Source organism: Protopterus annectens, chromosome 2.part0, assembly GCF_019279795.1.
Source record: "Protopterus annectens isolate FY-2018-M chromosome 2.part0, PAN1.0, whole genome shotgun sequence".
Classification (NCBI taxonomy): Eukaryota; Metazoa; Chordata; order Ceratodontiformes; family Protopteridae; genus Protopterus; species Protopterus annectens.
The window spans coordinates 1,251,051,374-1,251,068,739 of NC_056728.1; positions in this window are offsets into that span (position 1 = coordinate 1,251,051,374).

The window sequence follows — 17,366 nt, forward strand, 5'->3', positions numbered from 1 at the left end:
ATAATAGAGGGGGGTGGGAGCATGGGCAGTATGGAATGTGCAAGGTCCGACACACAGCCTTGTGCACATACTATCCCTGTCTGCAAACACAAAAATGGGTGGCAACAAACCTGCCCATACACCACAATAGGGGTAATGTCCGGACTTATGATCTCTGCCTCTGGGTGAAATGTGTGAATCTGTACAGCTGTGAGGTATTCACACAGCAAGATAAGGCCATACTGCCACGTTGATGGATGTACAAGTATGGGATCCTCTGCCATCACTGTACCAAGATACTGAACTGGATACACAGACCCAGCAGCAAGTGTCTGCAGATCCCCCTCCAGAATGGCATAACTTTCCATGAATATGTAGGCATTTGACCACAATACTGGACACAGCTGCATTCACCCTGTGTTCCCCAGGACATCACTGTGAGCATAAATGTCCACCTGACAGTACTTGAGAACATAAAACATCACAGTGTATAACAGTACACATGTCTGAATATCCTCTGCTAACATCAATACTATGTAACAGAAGCAGCACAGACACAATCACCTACAGCACACACCATCCCTTGCACATTTGACCCCATATTGCCAACTGATCTATAGATATCCTGCAGAAACAGTTTGCTTGCTGAAGGTGTAGAACACAAAGATCTGCACTGGAGTACAAACTACCTGGAATGGATCCACACATTCAATACATAAGGGCATACTGGGCATGCTCACACACATAAACAAATGAAGTCCATGTCTGTCAACAACAGTGGACCATACATATCTTACAGTTGCAGATGTTAGTGCATGCACTCCACAGTATGCACCAGTCATGCTTTGCACACACATTGGATAGGAATACACACATATAGCCAAGGGAAATACACTATGGTATGCCAAAAGTACACATACATAGATGTGTGGAAGAGAGTGACAGTGACAAAGAGCCTTCCATCATGAGGCCTGTCCCACCCAGCACACAGCCAAATGTCTACAACCACATAATGTGTAAATGTCACTCACTGTAGAAGTTAGCCACTGGTATCCGTCAGCATTACAGACTCTGTGGTGCAAGTGTTAGCTGTGCAACATGACTGTACAAGGCAGTAGTCATCTAGCAGTTGTATACATGTACCTGAAAAATATAAACCTGCATGTGCCTGAGTGTGGTGTGTCTACCTCTAGATGAATGGGTTATGGTCCATGCACACACAGTGCCCTACTCATAGCCCTACTATGACAAGTCCGCTGATGTCATTCACTTTGAAATACACCTTTAGGAAAAGAGTAGCCCAGTAATCTCTGTGGTGTGTCCTATAAATGCATAATGCTGTAGCATGATAAACTAGTTAAATAGGAGTTCTAATCCCAAACATGGCAAGTGTGTGTGTGTATGTGTCTCTGTCTGTGAAGGGAGAAAGCCTTTTTAGGCTAATCACACTCACTACAATTCAAACACCCTACTTTGGTAAGGTTGCTGATGTCATTCACTTTGAAATACACCTTTGGGAAAGGTGTACCCCAGTAATCTTTGTGGTGTGCCCTATAACTGCATAATACTGTAGTGTGATAAACTAGTTAGGTAGGATTTCTTACCCCAGAGATGGCAAATGTGTGTGTGTGTGTGTGTGTGTGTGTGTGTGTGTGTGTGTGTGTGTGTGTGTGTGTGTGTGTGTGTGTGTGTGTGTGTGTGTCCCTGTCTGTGTAGGGAGTAATGTTTTTTAGGCTAGTCACACTCGCTACAATTCAAATACCCTACTTTGGCAAGGCTGCTGATGTCATTCACTTTGAAATACACCTTTGGGAAAAGAATAGGCCAGTAGCCACTGTGTTGCTTCCTCTAACTGCATAATGTTGTAGTGTGGTTAAGTAGGAGTTCTAATCCCACACATGGCAAGTGTGTGTCATTTTTATCCTGTGTGGAGGTGGCTGTGAGTGTGTAACAACTGGACTCATTGTGGAGTTGGTTTTGCAAGTTTCTTATATGGTGGCCCTATTATATGTCACAATGTCCACCTTACAAGAATAACAGATGTGAAATAGCCGAGAGGCTGGGGAGCCAATCCATACCCCTACATGTGACATCAAGACCTGGTGAACAAAGTTAGCAACCCTTGTATTACCCAGAGAACACTCTCAACCCATGTCTCATACACAAACACACTTGCCTAGGCAGCTACTGCTATGTTGGTAGTACCCTGCATATTGCCCACAGATAGTAACCATGGTGTGACTGTAGTGGACTACAGAGGGCATGGCACCTTGTCCATCAGTACAATAGGCATGTGCATGCAGACAGTGCGGCTACACTATGTTCCCCACTGGACGCCTGCAACACCTATGGTGCCATCAAATGTGACCCACAAAGGACATACCATGCCTTAAACACATGCCCTGTACAGACCGATGCCACTGACACCAGAGAATACCTGCATCATGCTACCAATGTAGGTGCAGGGTCAACCTGCTGTCTATTATCAGTTCCCGCCATGTGAGGCCAGGACTGACACACCTGATAACAATCTGTGTATACATCATGGGCCAGACACCCCAGGTACAGTTCCATATGTCACTGCACATGCATGTGGGGCGTGTGGACATCCCAGACACCATCCATGTCATGGACTAAAGAACACATGCATGGCAAGCATTGCACCGCACTGGCCACACACAATAGTAACCCAGGTGACTGGCTGGGGAATACAATACCCACCTGTGTGGGCCAATCCAGACACTACACCCATGAGCCATACTGCAGACTATTGTCATGTGGCCTGATGCCATGGTATACCCTTCACTTAGCCTTGTATAGCCTTCTGGCACAGTCATCCACTACAAACATGTGAAGCAATGCACACATGCATGCCAGTACTGGCACCCTGTGTCTATGTGTGTGATGTATGCATTCGACCACATTCACACTCACTACAACTCCCACTGGCATACTAAAGCATGCTGTCTGATGTCAGACACCTTCACATACCCTTTGTCCATATAACCTCTGGATAACCCCTGTGGTGCATGTGATACCTGCACATTACTGTATTGTGGGAAACTAACTAGTTAGGAAGTGTATCCCTGACCCTTCCAAGGGTGTTAATGTGTGTGAGTCCCTGAGAGAGTGTGGCTGTTTTAATCCTGACACCTGTTCATGTGGAGAGACACATGTACTACACCTACTGTATTGCTACCATATCACTGTTGCAGATGTCCCTCACCATCACATATACATTTCGATAACTCCTGAACATGTAAGCTATGTGGTGCATGTAATAACTGCATTGACATGTGATAGCAATACATAGTCAATCAGGGGTTTGAAATGATGTACTGGAAGGTGTGTGGGACAAACATGCTTAGGTTGTATTCTCCCACCCCCTCCCTGACGTACTTTGTCTCTGTCTGTCTCTCTCACTCCCTCACTGGTGGATGTGGAGAAGTACACCTGCTTTGCTTAGACAGCAGCTTGTGCTTTGTAAGTGATGCTCATGATCAGCTGATGGCCCCAGCATGAATTGCAGCCCTCCTCTAGCTGACTGCATGTGGAACAGCTGTGGTAAAATTCCCATAGCCAATTGCATGGAAACACACTCCAATATCTAGGAACATCATGTTGGCATTGGGCCTTTTAATTCACTGTGAGTTGGACTTAGATCTGGTGTTTGGCAAACAGCATCACAGATGGTTTCGGGATTTACCTCTAACAACATACACTGTGGAAACAGGCCAACACACAGGAGGGGGATGTGCCTGACATGACTACAGAATGTAAGTGTTCATATTCTGCATTTGGAGTAATGTCGGTTTAACAGGGTGTGTGGATATGGCTGGTCTACATGTTTTAATACCTGTCATGATAGTGCTATGTTTTTGAGGAAACTCCCATCTGTAGGGTAATTTGCAGACTGAGCAATGTGTGGAGCCTTTTGTTTCTTGAGTTACTCACAGAAAACCTATCTGAGAACTGCAGAAGTATAGTGTGAGGATTGCAGTCAGTATATGGTGATAGCCATGAGAGTTATTGACTTCATATCCCTCATAGGACATATGTCACAACAAACCCTGGTACGACAGTAAATGTATGAGATTATAACAGCAACATGCCAATATCGGGGCAGTGTTCATAGCTCCAGCCACAAGTCTGTCAACCTTTGTACATATGTCATGCAGTAAGAGGTGCATATGTCCTGTACATCATTATTTATTGACATCATATCTGATAACAAGCCAGTCAGATATCAGACTGCTAGACATGTTATGTATAGTAGGGGTTGTTTCTGAAGACATAGCTTGTCCATTCTGTGGTTGTGTGTACAGTACTGGGGTTTGTGTACTTAGGGTGATTGTCAACAGTATGTGTATTGTGCATACATACCTTGGGTTGTGCACAGACTGTGGTAGATGACATTGTTGTCGGTCCTGTTCCATCTGATGTTACATGCTGTTCCAGTGTATGGTACCCTATTGACTCACATGTCTGTAGGGCCAGACACACATGTGTCCCATACCACAGACAGCCATTGGACCACACAGTGCCATGACCTAGTGTATATAGGGTCAGTGTGTGAATGGTGCATATGAGGATGGTGTTTATCATATAGTCCATATAGTGTCATATTAAGCTTGTGTACCATATGTGGCTGTGACTGTGTTTACATTGGTTGTGGGTATGCACTTTCACACAGGTGTCTGTTACTCAGTGCAGTGACATGCGTGTAGAGCCCACTATAATCACAGGTACATGTGTATTCCCCCATACAAAATGTAGTCCAGTGTTGTGGCAGTCTGTCTGTAGTTTGCACAGTGCTTTATGACATGCCTAGTAGCCTAATGTAATTACCCAGTGTGCTGTTATGTCCAGTTATTTGCAATACATACTGCTGCCAGGCCGCCATAACTGTTGTGTATTTCTTACAAAGCAGTGGGTTTCTGTACAGATGTATGTCGCTAACTACTGGGTAGTATGTGGCCATGTGATCCTTGCACCACCAGGTATTATGTCTCAAGACAGACTGGCGTGTGTGCATGCATAAACTGTGTGGGCATATGTAGTCCAGTATTTACGTGATATAACCATGTACATGGCTATTAACATCCACATTGGGAGGCGTGGTCCACATGTCTCGCATGAAGGGGATATGTGTACACCTCTGGACTGACCACAGAGTGCAAGACTGTCCACATATATTGGTCATATCTCTGCTGTAGTCCACAGGATCATTACTGTGCTACTGTACTATGATGTCCTTAGGATGGCTGTCAGTAGCCAATGGCGCACATGTCAAAAGCAGATGTGACCTCCCACACACAACATGTCTGTTAAGACAACCCCTATTACAGTAGAAACAGTTTGCATATATACCTGCAATACACACATGACATCTCCTTGCACTAAGAGATTGGGAGTATTCTGAGGTAGGACTGCACTCCATGTTCTGGACATATGGTGAACATATATGTATATATATTTATCCATATATCTATATAGATATATACAAATATACATATCGACATAGATGAATATATATATATATATATATATATATATATATATATATATATATATATATATACATACACAAATATATACATATACACAGCAATATATGTCTACACATATACAGATATAGATACATATGCACATATACTCATGGATATCTACATATATATCAACATAAATAGGTATATCTGTACACATAGGATGTGCATACATATATATCTATATATACATATATCTATATATACACACACACATATATATATATATATATATATATATATATATATATATATATATATTGAGTGAGCAAATGACCGAAACCCAAATGGCCGGGCATACTTACACAAAAGTGCTTTTCAATGAAGAAGCACTTTTGCGTAAGTATGCCTGTTGCCAAGGCTGTACTACGGTGCAGGTAAGGGAAATTTCCCTTTCCCCCACTGTAGTGTGGTCTCGGAGGGAGAATATTAAAGTAGGGAGTGTGGGGGCCACTGCCCCCCCCACATGGGGGTGCAGGGGGGGTGAATACCCCCTGCTAAAATGTAAATGTAGTGTTTTAATTTTTTGTAACACGCTTTAACAAAAGCACTTTTTCATTAAAAGTGCTTTCATTAAAGTGTGTTCGGTTATTATGGATTTGGATATTTACTCACTCGAGCAAATGTCCTAGATCCATATATCCATATATATATATATATATATATATATATATATATATATATATATATATATATATATATATATATATATATATATATATATATATATATATATGTGTGTGTGTGTGTGTGTGTATATACAAAGAGCTCTACACATGACCATATATATGATGCACTATACAGATGTGTAGACAGACATATGTATAAATATACATGTGTATGTATATGTAGACATATATCAACATATGTATATGTATATATCCATATTCCTGTCATGTGTAAACATCACAGTTGTGTATACCTTTCCAGATGTATCTCACCATATGTATCTGATATGTGTACATCATGATATAACAACATATGTGATGCAACAGGAATATCAATAACAAGTACTACACAATTGTGGAAGTAAAAGCAATTGTTCAATACTAATCAATATGTGTTTTGACAGATATATTGGAAAAACAACAACTGTCTTCACAGTAGTCATCACGTAGTGGTTAACTGTTGTGACTATAGTGTACAGGATCTTGGGTTCAAGTTATGCAAGGGCTGTTTATTTTGTTGCTGGGCAGAACAAGAGCTGTCAGATACAGAGTGGTTAAGGCAGTTTTGAGCAGCTTTATACGGGTTTGTGTGGGTTTGCATGAAGCTAAGTGGTGCTAACATATGGTTAAACGTATAGGCATTTACACTGTGTGGGCCTCTCTTACCCATGCGCAAATCTGCTTAGCTGTTATATTGGAGCAATGTTGACACCTGCTAAGCATGGCTTAGCCCTGGTAACCAGTTCTCACCACCCAGTCTGATAACATAGCAGGGTAATGACATCTGTAATAAGTGTATGTAATGCCATGTACAATACATGTGCCTATGTGCTGTCATTACAGTAGCAAGGGGTGTGAGTTGTCTGGGACACACAAGTATATGAGACCTGTATAGCACTGTTATCCATGTGAATGTGTTACATACAGGGGTAGTAACCCAGGGTATGTGCTGTCACACTGGCATGTAGTGTATCATGGCAGTACTACTGTTGACAGTGCTTTCCCAGGCAAGAGTAGAGTGCTAAATGTAGTACTGACAACAACCACACCTGCAGGCATAGCTGGACTCTGAGGCCTCCATGTTGTGTTCCTGGTGTGTGAGCTGTGTCACAGTATATATTCCCTACTGGATAATGATCCGACATGTGGAATGTACCTATATACTACCATCTGTACAGCACATGTTTAGTGAGGGCTTCCAACATGTAGTTATGGCATACATATTGTTGTCAAATGTCTATCTGTCGACACATGCATCCTACTGCATAGCTACTTGCCAAGCTGAGGACTGTCAGTCCCTGTACAGATGTGCAGATGGTAGGTATCCAGCTGGGATATGTACAGGCAACCTATGCTTGATTGACACTGACAAGTCTGTCAAGCTGTGTAATAACTGGCATATATAGGAGACAACACCCTGTATGCACCACATGCCACAGGTACCTCCACTACGCTACCACAGTCAACAGAACATGCTTGGGTACAGGTCTCCATTACAGACATTAACCATGTGTTATAATACATGTTGCATACATGTCAACTGGATCACCTCAGTGGCCATGTGCAGGATGCACCCAGAGGATTGGCTGATGCATGTAACTCTCACGCTGAGGGTCACCATAGTGGTGTCTGTCGATAGATTGCCTGCTGGCATATGGCAGCTGGCATGATACCACTGTACACACATCCCCTTCACAACCCATCTCTCCATGGATAGTAGCCAGGTACACAGCTATGACCACCTGCAGCAATGCACCCCAGTACTGACACATGTGTACTTGTGCATTACTGAGGATAGCAGTGTCTGTGTGTTAGTACACCTGTAGTAGGGAATTCCATGATGGCCTTCACAACCACCGCAACACCCATTGCCATAGTCAGTTGCGGCTGTTGCTGTATCGGACATTACATGTACCCTGTTACACTGCTCTCCCTATTGGCTACACAAGCCTTGCAGTACCAGCACAACAGTGTTGTTCAAATGGGTTGATAGGCATGGGATACCCATTGAGTTCTGGCAAGTGTGTGTATGTGTGCATGTCTGTATATCTGTAGGGTACAGCATTCCAAGGCCACATACTCCTATTACATTACGCATTGCCACACAGTAGTACAGATAGTGTTGTTGCTGCCCACAGGTGAGGCATGACAATGCAACACCCTACTATGTGTGTGGCATGTGCATTAGATGCATATCCCTGTAGTACCACTGTTAGGATATACAATGGGTTGTATCACAGTCGTAGGCAATATGTGATGGTGGGTATGTCAGAGTGTCATCATGGGTTCCAGGGAGTACAATATCCACTGGGGGATGTGGGTGCTGTGTACACTGTCATTATACCATGGTATACCCGGTATATGTCCCATGTACCACTTTATGGTGACCATACCTCTCAACCATACCGAATTTCTCATTTTTTTACCGGTTTTGAGGTCTAAGTAATGAGGTGCCATGATTCCTGACTGGCACCCCTTAATTTCTGAGTTTCCTGGCTGTTTTTTAAATAGTTTTTTTCCAGCTTTTTGGCCTGACATCATCGCATGCAGAGGCGCACATGATGATGTCAGCAACCTGCCAGTCTGTCAGAATTGCCTGAGGTGAGGGCTCAAGGGATTCATTGTTTGTTATAGCCATCAGCAGTAAAAGTAGCATGCAAGCCATGCATGCATTTCCCCAGCTGTTATGGGTAAGAAGAACAACAATTAAAATAAGAAAAAAAATCAACACTTTAGCTTAGGAGCTCTGATAATGGTTGAGTCACATTAGTTGAGCATTTGACTTGTTTCACATTTACTGATGGTTGTGGTCGCGCTAGTTTTAAGTGTGTTCTTTTGTGCCACAAACATTTATTGATAGTCACGCTAGTTTTAAATGTGTTCTTTTGTGCTGTAAGCATTCATTGATGGCCATGCTAGTTTTAAGTGTGTTTTTTTTGTGCCATGAGCATTTGGTGTGGTAATGGTTCTTTCTTTCTTGCAACAAGCTGAAGCGATTCTGCATATAGTTGAAGTAAGTGACACTGTTAACGCAAACCTGCCAATAACAAATGTATTTTTACAAAAATGCAAGATTTTCTTAGCACAGTTTGTGGCCTGCTTTTCACTTCTTTTAGAATGCCTATTTTTGAAGGGCTATCTTATGTTTAGGCATTCATTAAATTTTCAGTGCCTGTTTTATTGTGATCAATGTAGTAGGCTGTTCAGCCCCTCTGCTAGTAGGCTGAAGGTGTAAAGCTGGCAAGTTATCCTGGACTGAACACTAGTTCATACTGGATGCACACACATTGCCTGTACACATACCTATAGGCAGTTTGGAGAAGCACTGTGATAAAAGAGGCCCATCTGTAGCAATAATTGGGACTTTTTTTTGCCTCCACCACCAGGATGAATTGGCAAGTAAAACTTTCCCAGGCTGCCAGCTGCATTCTTCTTTCCCCACAATGCACCGTACCATGATGCCTTCTTTTTTCTTTACTGTTGTGAAAGTTGTAGGTAAAAGAGTATCCCAGGTTGCTTTCTTGCCTAAGAGTTATTTTTGAGGAAAATTCCTTCATCTGTAAGTAAAATAATGGTTCTATGGCATTAAGTTTCAACCTGTATTTGAAACTAGTCACCTTTGATAGTACTGACTTGATAACTTCAGTTTTTAATCAGGAGGATCTAGCAGTGAAATCCCATTTTCAGTAGCATTTCAAGGTGCCAAACTATGATTATATCCAGACTTCCAGAAACATAATAATAATAACACAAAAACAGTAATAGGAACATTTGACAACTGAAATCTGCATTCTAGCCTATATACAGGCAACAGGTATTGTATATTATGGTCTGGCTGTATAGCTGCCTGTGGCTGATCTACAACCATCTGGACATACAAGCTGATATAAGCATACTTTTTTGCACTTGCACTGTTTCAATGATAGTAAAACCTCTACTGCATGTATTTATTTGTTTCACTGACTATTAGTTGAATATTGTGGTTTCTCTCTCTGCAGTTTGTTTCCCACTGTCCCTCCCTAGTGGTGGTGTACTCTTAAACTTGGTGGCTTTAGAATTGCGCACCCCATTGCAAATTTGTGTTTGGACATTCCTCCCTGACCCATTTCATTTGCTCACTCAAATGAGTACAGTGAGATTATTTGGGAAGGACTACCCCTTGCTTTTTTTTATTTCCAGGCACTTTATTTGTAGATGAAACAATGAAATATAAAGTTGTTTGCTAGCAGCAACCTCTTCCTTAGTTACAGATCTTACAGATATCTTTAATGCAGAATTATTTAGATGACTTTTACTTCTGCAGAGATTGTGCTGGGGCCATATTTTGCTTGTCTGTTCTTCAGTTTGTGTTTGAAAGTTTGTATCCCACAATTCCATTGGAGTGGGCGAGGTTACATAATTATGTATGTAAATGTTATGTTAATCAGCGTACAGATTTGTAACTATTTTTCATGGGCCTTTGTCCAGATTTTTGATGTTTCCAGGTTGAGAGGTATGATGGTGACCACTGTCACCACCAACCATACAGGTAACTGAAACCACAATCCATCCCAGTTATGCATGCGCTGTGTGCAGCCTACCTGTAACACATTGGACACATGGACAAGTTAGTTAACAGCAATAGGCCCAGGTCTCTCAGATGTGTGTCTGCCTGTTATGTGTCTGTTAATGTGTATATGATGGTATGTCACACTATGTATAGTCCATATACAACCATTACATCCCCCATTAGCATACTGTACATGTCTGGGGATGTTCTGCATGTAACATGTAACCTGGAACACACCTCATCCTAAATGCTGTGTGGTGTGTGCAATGAAAGCCACATAGTTCAGTAGCACTACACACCTAGTTAGGGGTCTAGTCTTAGTGTTGCCAAGTAAGAGTATGTGTGCATGTGGATGGCTCTAGATCAGGTTGCAGATTATACACGTCCCAGCAGGTCACCTGTCCATGTGGCACAGCCAGTAACTGTTATACAAACCTGTGACATGTGTTCAAGTGTACCCCGGATATGTCACAGGCATGGTGTTACCACAGTGCCATACCCCTTGTGGAATATGACTACAGACCATCCTCCCGCTGACACATGTACACCTACAACACAAATGGATTACATTATGGAGACCACAATCAACTAGTGTTATTAACAGCTATAATGCATCATTGCTGGAAGGCTACACTACCTGACATGTATGCATTCAGCATTACTCCTGACAACATGTTACACTGCAGTACTTTGGTACACTGTAGTCGAGTCACAGTATGCATCAGAACCATATTACCCTGTCCCTGCACCAATGTTATGGATGACAGGGATGTGGCACATGTATCATCATTTGCACAGGGTGTGTTGCTGGTTTGCCAGAGGCCAAGGGTGGGCCATACATTTGGCAGCATGTGTGTGGGTGAGGACTGTAATGAGTTGAACTGGGCATGGTGTGGTGTGTGTAGGTATGAGGTTGCCCTAGGTGTGTTAGTATAGTGTGTGGGTATGCATGCACATATACAAGTGTTTATGGACATCTGCAGACCATACCTGGCATTGAGTGCAGTTCACCACCTCCGGGCATGGACACGTGGACTGTGCCTGCTAGGGGTTCCATGGGCATGTCCAGGTATAGGCCTCGATGTGCTACTCTCCCTTGATGATGATAGATGTCCGCTTGAACCAGGTCCCTCCTGGGACTGGCCAAGACCACGTGCTTGTGGCCTGCTGTGGTGTGGTGTGAAAAGCACCTCCCCTGCAGTGCTGGGACTGGTACTGCCACTATGGGAGCACCTTGGTGTCCTAGCATGTCCATGTTGACCGCCAGCTCTTGGTGTTGCTGGCCTACATCCATGCGGCCATCACCACACTCCCACCACATGTTCAAGCACAGAAAAACCATGGTAGATGAGGCCCATCATCTCACTAAACCATCTATCCATGACCTCGGTATGTGCACGGAGGACACCAGTCAGTTCATAGAAGTTGTCTCTTGCAGATGTGAGAGCAGCCCTCTGCAGCCTCAGGCCCTGTCTAGTGTACAGTTCCATATGTGACTGCACCCCCCTGACAGCCTGAAATATGCTCCTGGTGGTACCAGCTGTGGTGCATGAGGCATGATGACCAGTGGCCCTACCACAAGCACCCTGGGACATCTGCCTATGTGGTGCCCTGCCAAACATCCTGCTGTGCCTGCTGTGACCAGACACAGTAGGCATGGATACAACACTCTCCTATGCACTGCCACCAACTGCCAGCTGTCCCTCCACTATGGCCACTGGTGATGGGGTATGTATAGGCACTAAAATTGTGTACATGGTTGGGGTGGCTAAGAAGGGGATGTCAAATGATGGCACAGTTTTGGCCCCTGGCAACCCCACCTGTGCCTCAACAGTACTATCATCATCTTCAGTGTCTGTATGGACATTAACATCAGATTGCATGCAAGAGGGACCCTGACCCACCTTGCCACTTGTGGGGGAAAACAAGAAACATGCCTTAAGACCTGTGCAGCATTGCATAACAGTACACACACACACACACACACACACACACACACACACACACACACACACACACACACACACACACACACACACACACACACACACACACACATTCCACCTTAATACCTACCTGTCCTTGACTTTACAGACAGGCCCCCGTTTATTCCCATAAGTTCCCTATCCTGCATCACACTTGGTAACATACACTCATTAATACCAATCATTAACGTATCATTCCTCTAAATGCCTAGACAAGTGATCACAACACAAGCCCTATTACTCTATTACCTCCTTGACCTGAGTGGAGTAGTTTTACATGGCCTCACTACTGTCATTCAGTGTTCACCCTTTGTATGTCCGGACATCGTGAGCATGGCCCCTATATGTGAGGGGCTACTACGTTCTTTCCATACTGTCACGCACTGGAGTGTTATGTGTACGTATTGCTAAGTACATGCCAGATATGCTGGTCAATCAAACTATCATGTGACAACTGTAATATATGGATACATTCCCTGGTGTTGTCTAGTAATTCCCCAATGCATCTGTTGTGCTGCATACATGGGTTCTCATTCACCTCTCTGCTGAATGCGATATTAAGGGTATACCTGGTGTCTACTTTCCCTCCCAATGCGTGTTCCATGCTGCAGACATTATTATACTATCAGCTGTCCTGTGATTACATATCAGACAAGTATTTCTGGTGTGTCATGTGTCAGTCCATGTCCATGTACTGCGCAATCCCAAAGGGAAGTACTGCCGTATGAATAGCCCTACAATTACCCATGTGCATACATGGACAGCCACACACACACATCCTACATGCATCAACCTCCCTCCACTTCACCAGAGTGACCCTACAGGCAAAATAACCACACACACACACACACACACACACACACACACACACACACACACACACACACACACACATATACAGGTGAGGTTACACAAAGTTAGTACACACAGTCCTCCTATTACCCATCTGTCAACATGCATAACATTTGGTACATAACAGCATGTAGTGCAGCTATAGTCAATCCATGCTAGCAACAGTATACATGTGTGTGATGCATGGGCTGTGTTAGTAGGTAATGCCCCTTCCCCTGTATACCACTGCACCCGTGTACACAGTATTACTGTGCACCTGTTCTGCACCCTGCCATGTACTGCGCACCAAACCAAACAGGTGTACAACCCATTGCTGAATCTGTAGTACTGTGTCAGTTATGTCAGCTCTAATGCTCACACACCCTAAGTTTTTCAGCAAAAAATACCTGGGATGATATGTGGACAGATGTCATTTGTGAATGCCTGATATCTGGTTTACAGATCTCAACATCTATAGACCATGTATGACCAATCCAATACTATTACACTAACAACAGTCAGATCATACCATGGCTATGGGGAGTGTACACACCCTTATTGATATGAAGCTCCCTTTCTTGATCTGCCATGGGACCACATCACCACATATATTAACAGAACATGAGCCCGATATGTGACATATGTCCTGTACATTCACATGCAATGTCTACGAAATGTGTTAGGTGTGTGGATGCTGACCACGATGCATACACTCTGTGTGTGTGCAATGTGTGCACACCCTTATCATGACGGTTTATTGCACCTATTGTTATGTGTACTACAGCAGTCACTATTCTTGGCAGGGGTATACTAACATGGGCCATCTGCATTTGCCAGTGTATGGTCAGTCTGCCCTACACATGTCACCCAAATCTGCATGATTGCAAGGTCTACTTATGTGCACATCCCTTGGTGTTCACACACTGCCGTCACTATTGCTGTGGGGGTAGGGTTACATCTGACACTATTCCTGAACCTGACTGTGTGCAGACACAGCCATTAATAGCATCCTTAGGATCCCTCCTGCAGTGCACTAGCGTGTCATGCTGACACCGCCTCCCCACTTTCAGCCTTTTTGCAGATGTTTGAAAAGTATGGCCTACACATGTGTGTCAGTTTGCAGTGTCCCATACACTGAACACCACGTGTTACAGCCTAGTCCCAGCTAATAATGTGGACCACAGTAATACGTTATGCCATAGTGCACATCTGTAACAGTTGCCATTGTAATACTGGTATATACACTGTTGTTGCACTGTACAAGGGTGGTGTTTTACACATGTCTCTACTGTAGGCCATGTGTCTCACCATTATGTTAATCCCTGTGGATACATTTCACAATGACAGGATGTTAGTTATCTTGCAGGTATCTGACATACACTTCCAATATCCCATCATGGTCACCACTGTGATTCACTGCATTTAACAGCAACAATATGTGAACATGTACAGCATACATTCTGGGTAGGTGTGTTAGATATGTGCATGGAATATACCATAGCCATTACATGCCTGGTGTATTGGCAAGCATAACCATAAACCATACTCACTAGCTACAGGCTGCTACCTTGGTGGTATACTGGAGGGACCTCCATAAGAGTGTGAGAGATGCAAAGTCAGTGGCCACACCTGTGGCATTGCTACAGAGTGGGTACAGCATTACAGTACATCAACAGTACAAGTCTGCAATGCTACCACTTATTCACATCTGTTTATTACTACTATGCAGCAACAAACTATATATATATGACATGTCAGTTATGCATGATCTACCTGTGCACATGCGGATGCATATGCAACAGTTGTCCACTGATGTGCCCTGTGTTCTTAACTGCATGCTCCTCAGCCGGTGTGTGGGTAGCACTCACCTCCACAATGGTGTCTAGCAGTTGTTGGCTGTGGGGATGGGCAGGTGCCATGAGGCTGGTGAGGAGCTCCTCAACATGTGTCGGGGATGGATGGCATGACCCCCCCCTGTTGCGAGGTCATCCCTCCAGACTGCAGCAGCACACCAACAGGCATTGCAAAGCGGGTCAGAACAATGATGCTGGACCTGCTCATAACTGCGGTTATGCAGTCCGACATCATTGACCCTGTGGACTAGGTAGTTCCACAGGGTGGTCTGCTCCTGCTGCTCATGGTTGGCCTGGCCAAACAGGACAGAGTAGTGCTGGATTAGATAGTTCAGCACTATTTCATTTCAGCAGCTGAAGAAGCAGGGAGCCATCCATGTGACATCTTCTCTGAAAGACATAAAGATGAAAACAGGTCTGAGCAACTCATACAGCAAGGTTACCACAGTTCTTAATACACATCTCTGTCACCCCCCCCACCATATCAGTGACAACAAACTGTATGCACAGCTCAATAGGTATGCCTACAGCTTACCTACCAGTGGGACAGTTATTGTATTGTACCACACTTTGTGCTATGTGTTTGTAGCCATGTTCCCTGTGTGGACACTATCATTGCTGGCCTGTTATGGACTATTCACCTGCATGCCATTGTCAGGGCCCTTATGGTTCCATATATGCCTGTTGTATGCTTGCTATGTGATTGCTGCACATCTGACATTCTGTGTTATTGGAGATATCTATGAATGCTGTTGGAGACGTTCTGGGATTGTGTAGACTATTACTAACCACATATGTTCTATAACAGTGACACAATAGCATTTTTAGGGAATATTTGCCAGCAGAACCACATCTCCAAACTCATCTGCCCATGTTACCAGGCCACATCACATGTGGAACCCACCCTGGGGCCTCCTCATGTACTGGTCCAGCACTACCTTTAGGTGGAACCACCTCAGGGGATGTTGTCTCCCTGGGGAGCACATACAGACATGATCCTGTCCCCCAAGGTCAGGTCCAGGGTCTGTTCCATAGCGGGCTCCACAGACACGTGTGGGATGTGCTACATCACCTTGAGGCACTCAGTACACATTCACAGGGTCCACATGCTCCTCCTGCTCAGCCTCCAGGTCAGGCACCTTCGGGACATGGACTGATGTTCTGAGTAACAGTGGGTTGGAGGTTTGTTCCCATTGTATCCATATTGGGGCCCATGGGGCTTCCACATCACAGACCACACACACCATCCAGGGTGTTTATCCACCAAGTGTGATATACAACCCCTGTAGGCTGTCATCTATATCTACCAACCCAGACCACCTCCACAACTATATCTGCCATACTTCCCCATATTCCCATTCCCTACTTCACAGACAAGGGCAATGTGGTCCCAGCAAGATGTTCACATGTGACATACTCGTCCATGTTGCACACACTGACAGCTTCATATATCTGTGTGTATTGCTATGTGTGCTGTTCCCTCACACATAGCATGCAGCACTGTGGTGGTAATATAGGGGACATGTACTTACATACGTGTGTGTGTGTGTGTGTGTGTGTGTGTGTGTGTGTGTGTGTGTGTGTCTGTGTGTGTGTGTCTGTGTGTGTGTGTGTGTGTGTGTGTGTGTGTGTGTGTGTGTGTGTGTGGGTGTTTGTATATATGTAGACATGTGCGTATAGATATGTATCTATACATGCGTAGATATATATGATGTATATATGTGTTTATATATATGTCTACATATGGGTATCTGTATATCTGTGGACATACATGTATATATATATATATATATATATATATATATATATATATATATATATATATATATATATATATATATATATATATATATATCTATATATATATATATATATATATATATATATATATATATACACACATATACATAACTATATATGGGGTACATTCAGACATCAGGTCCACAATCTCAAAA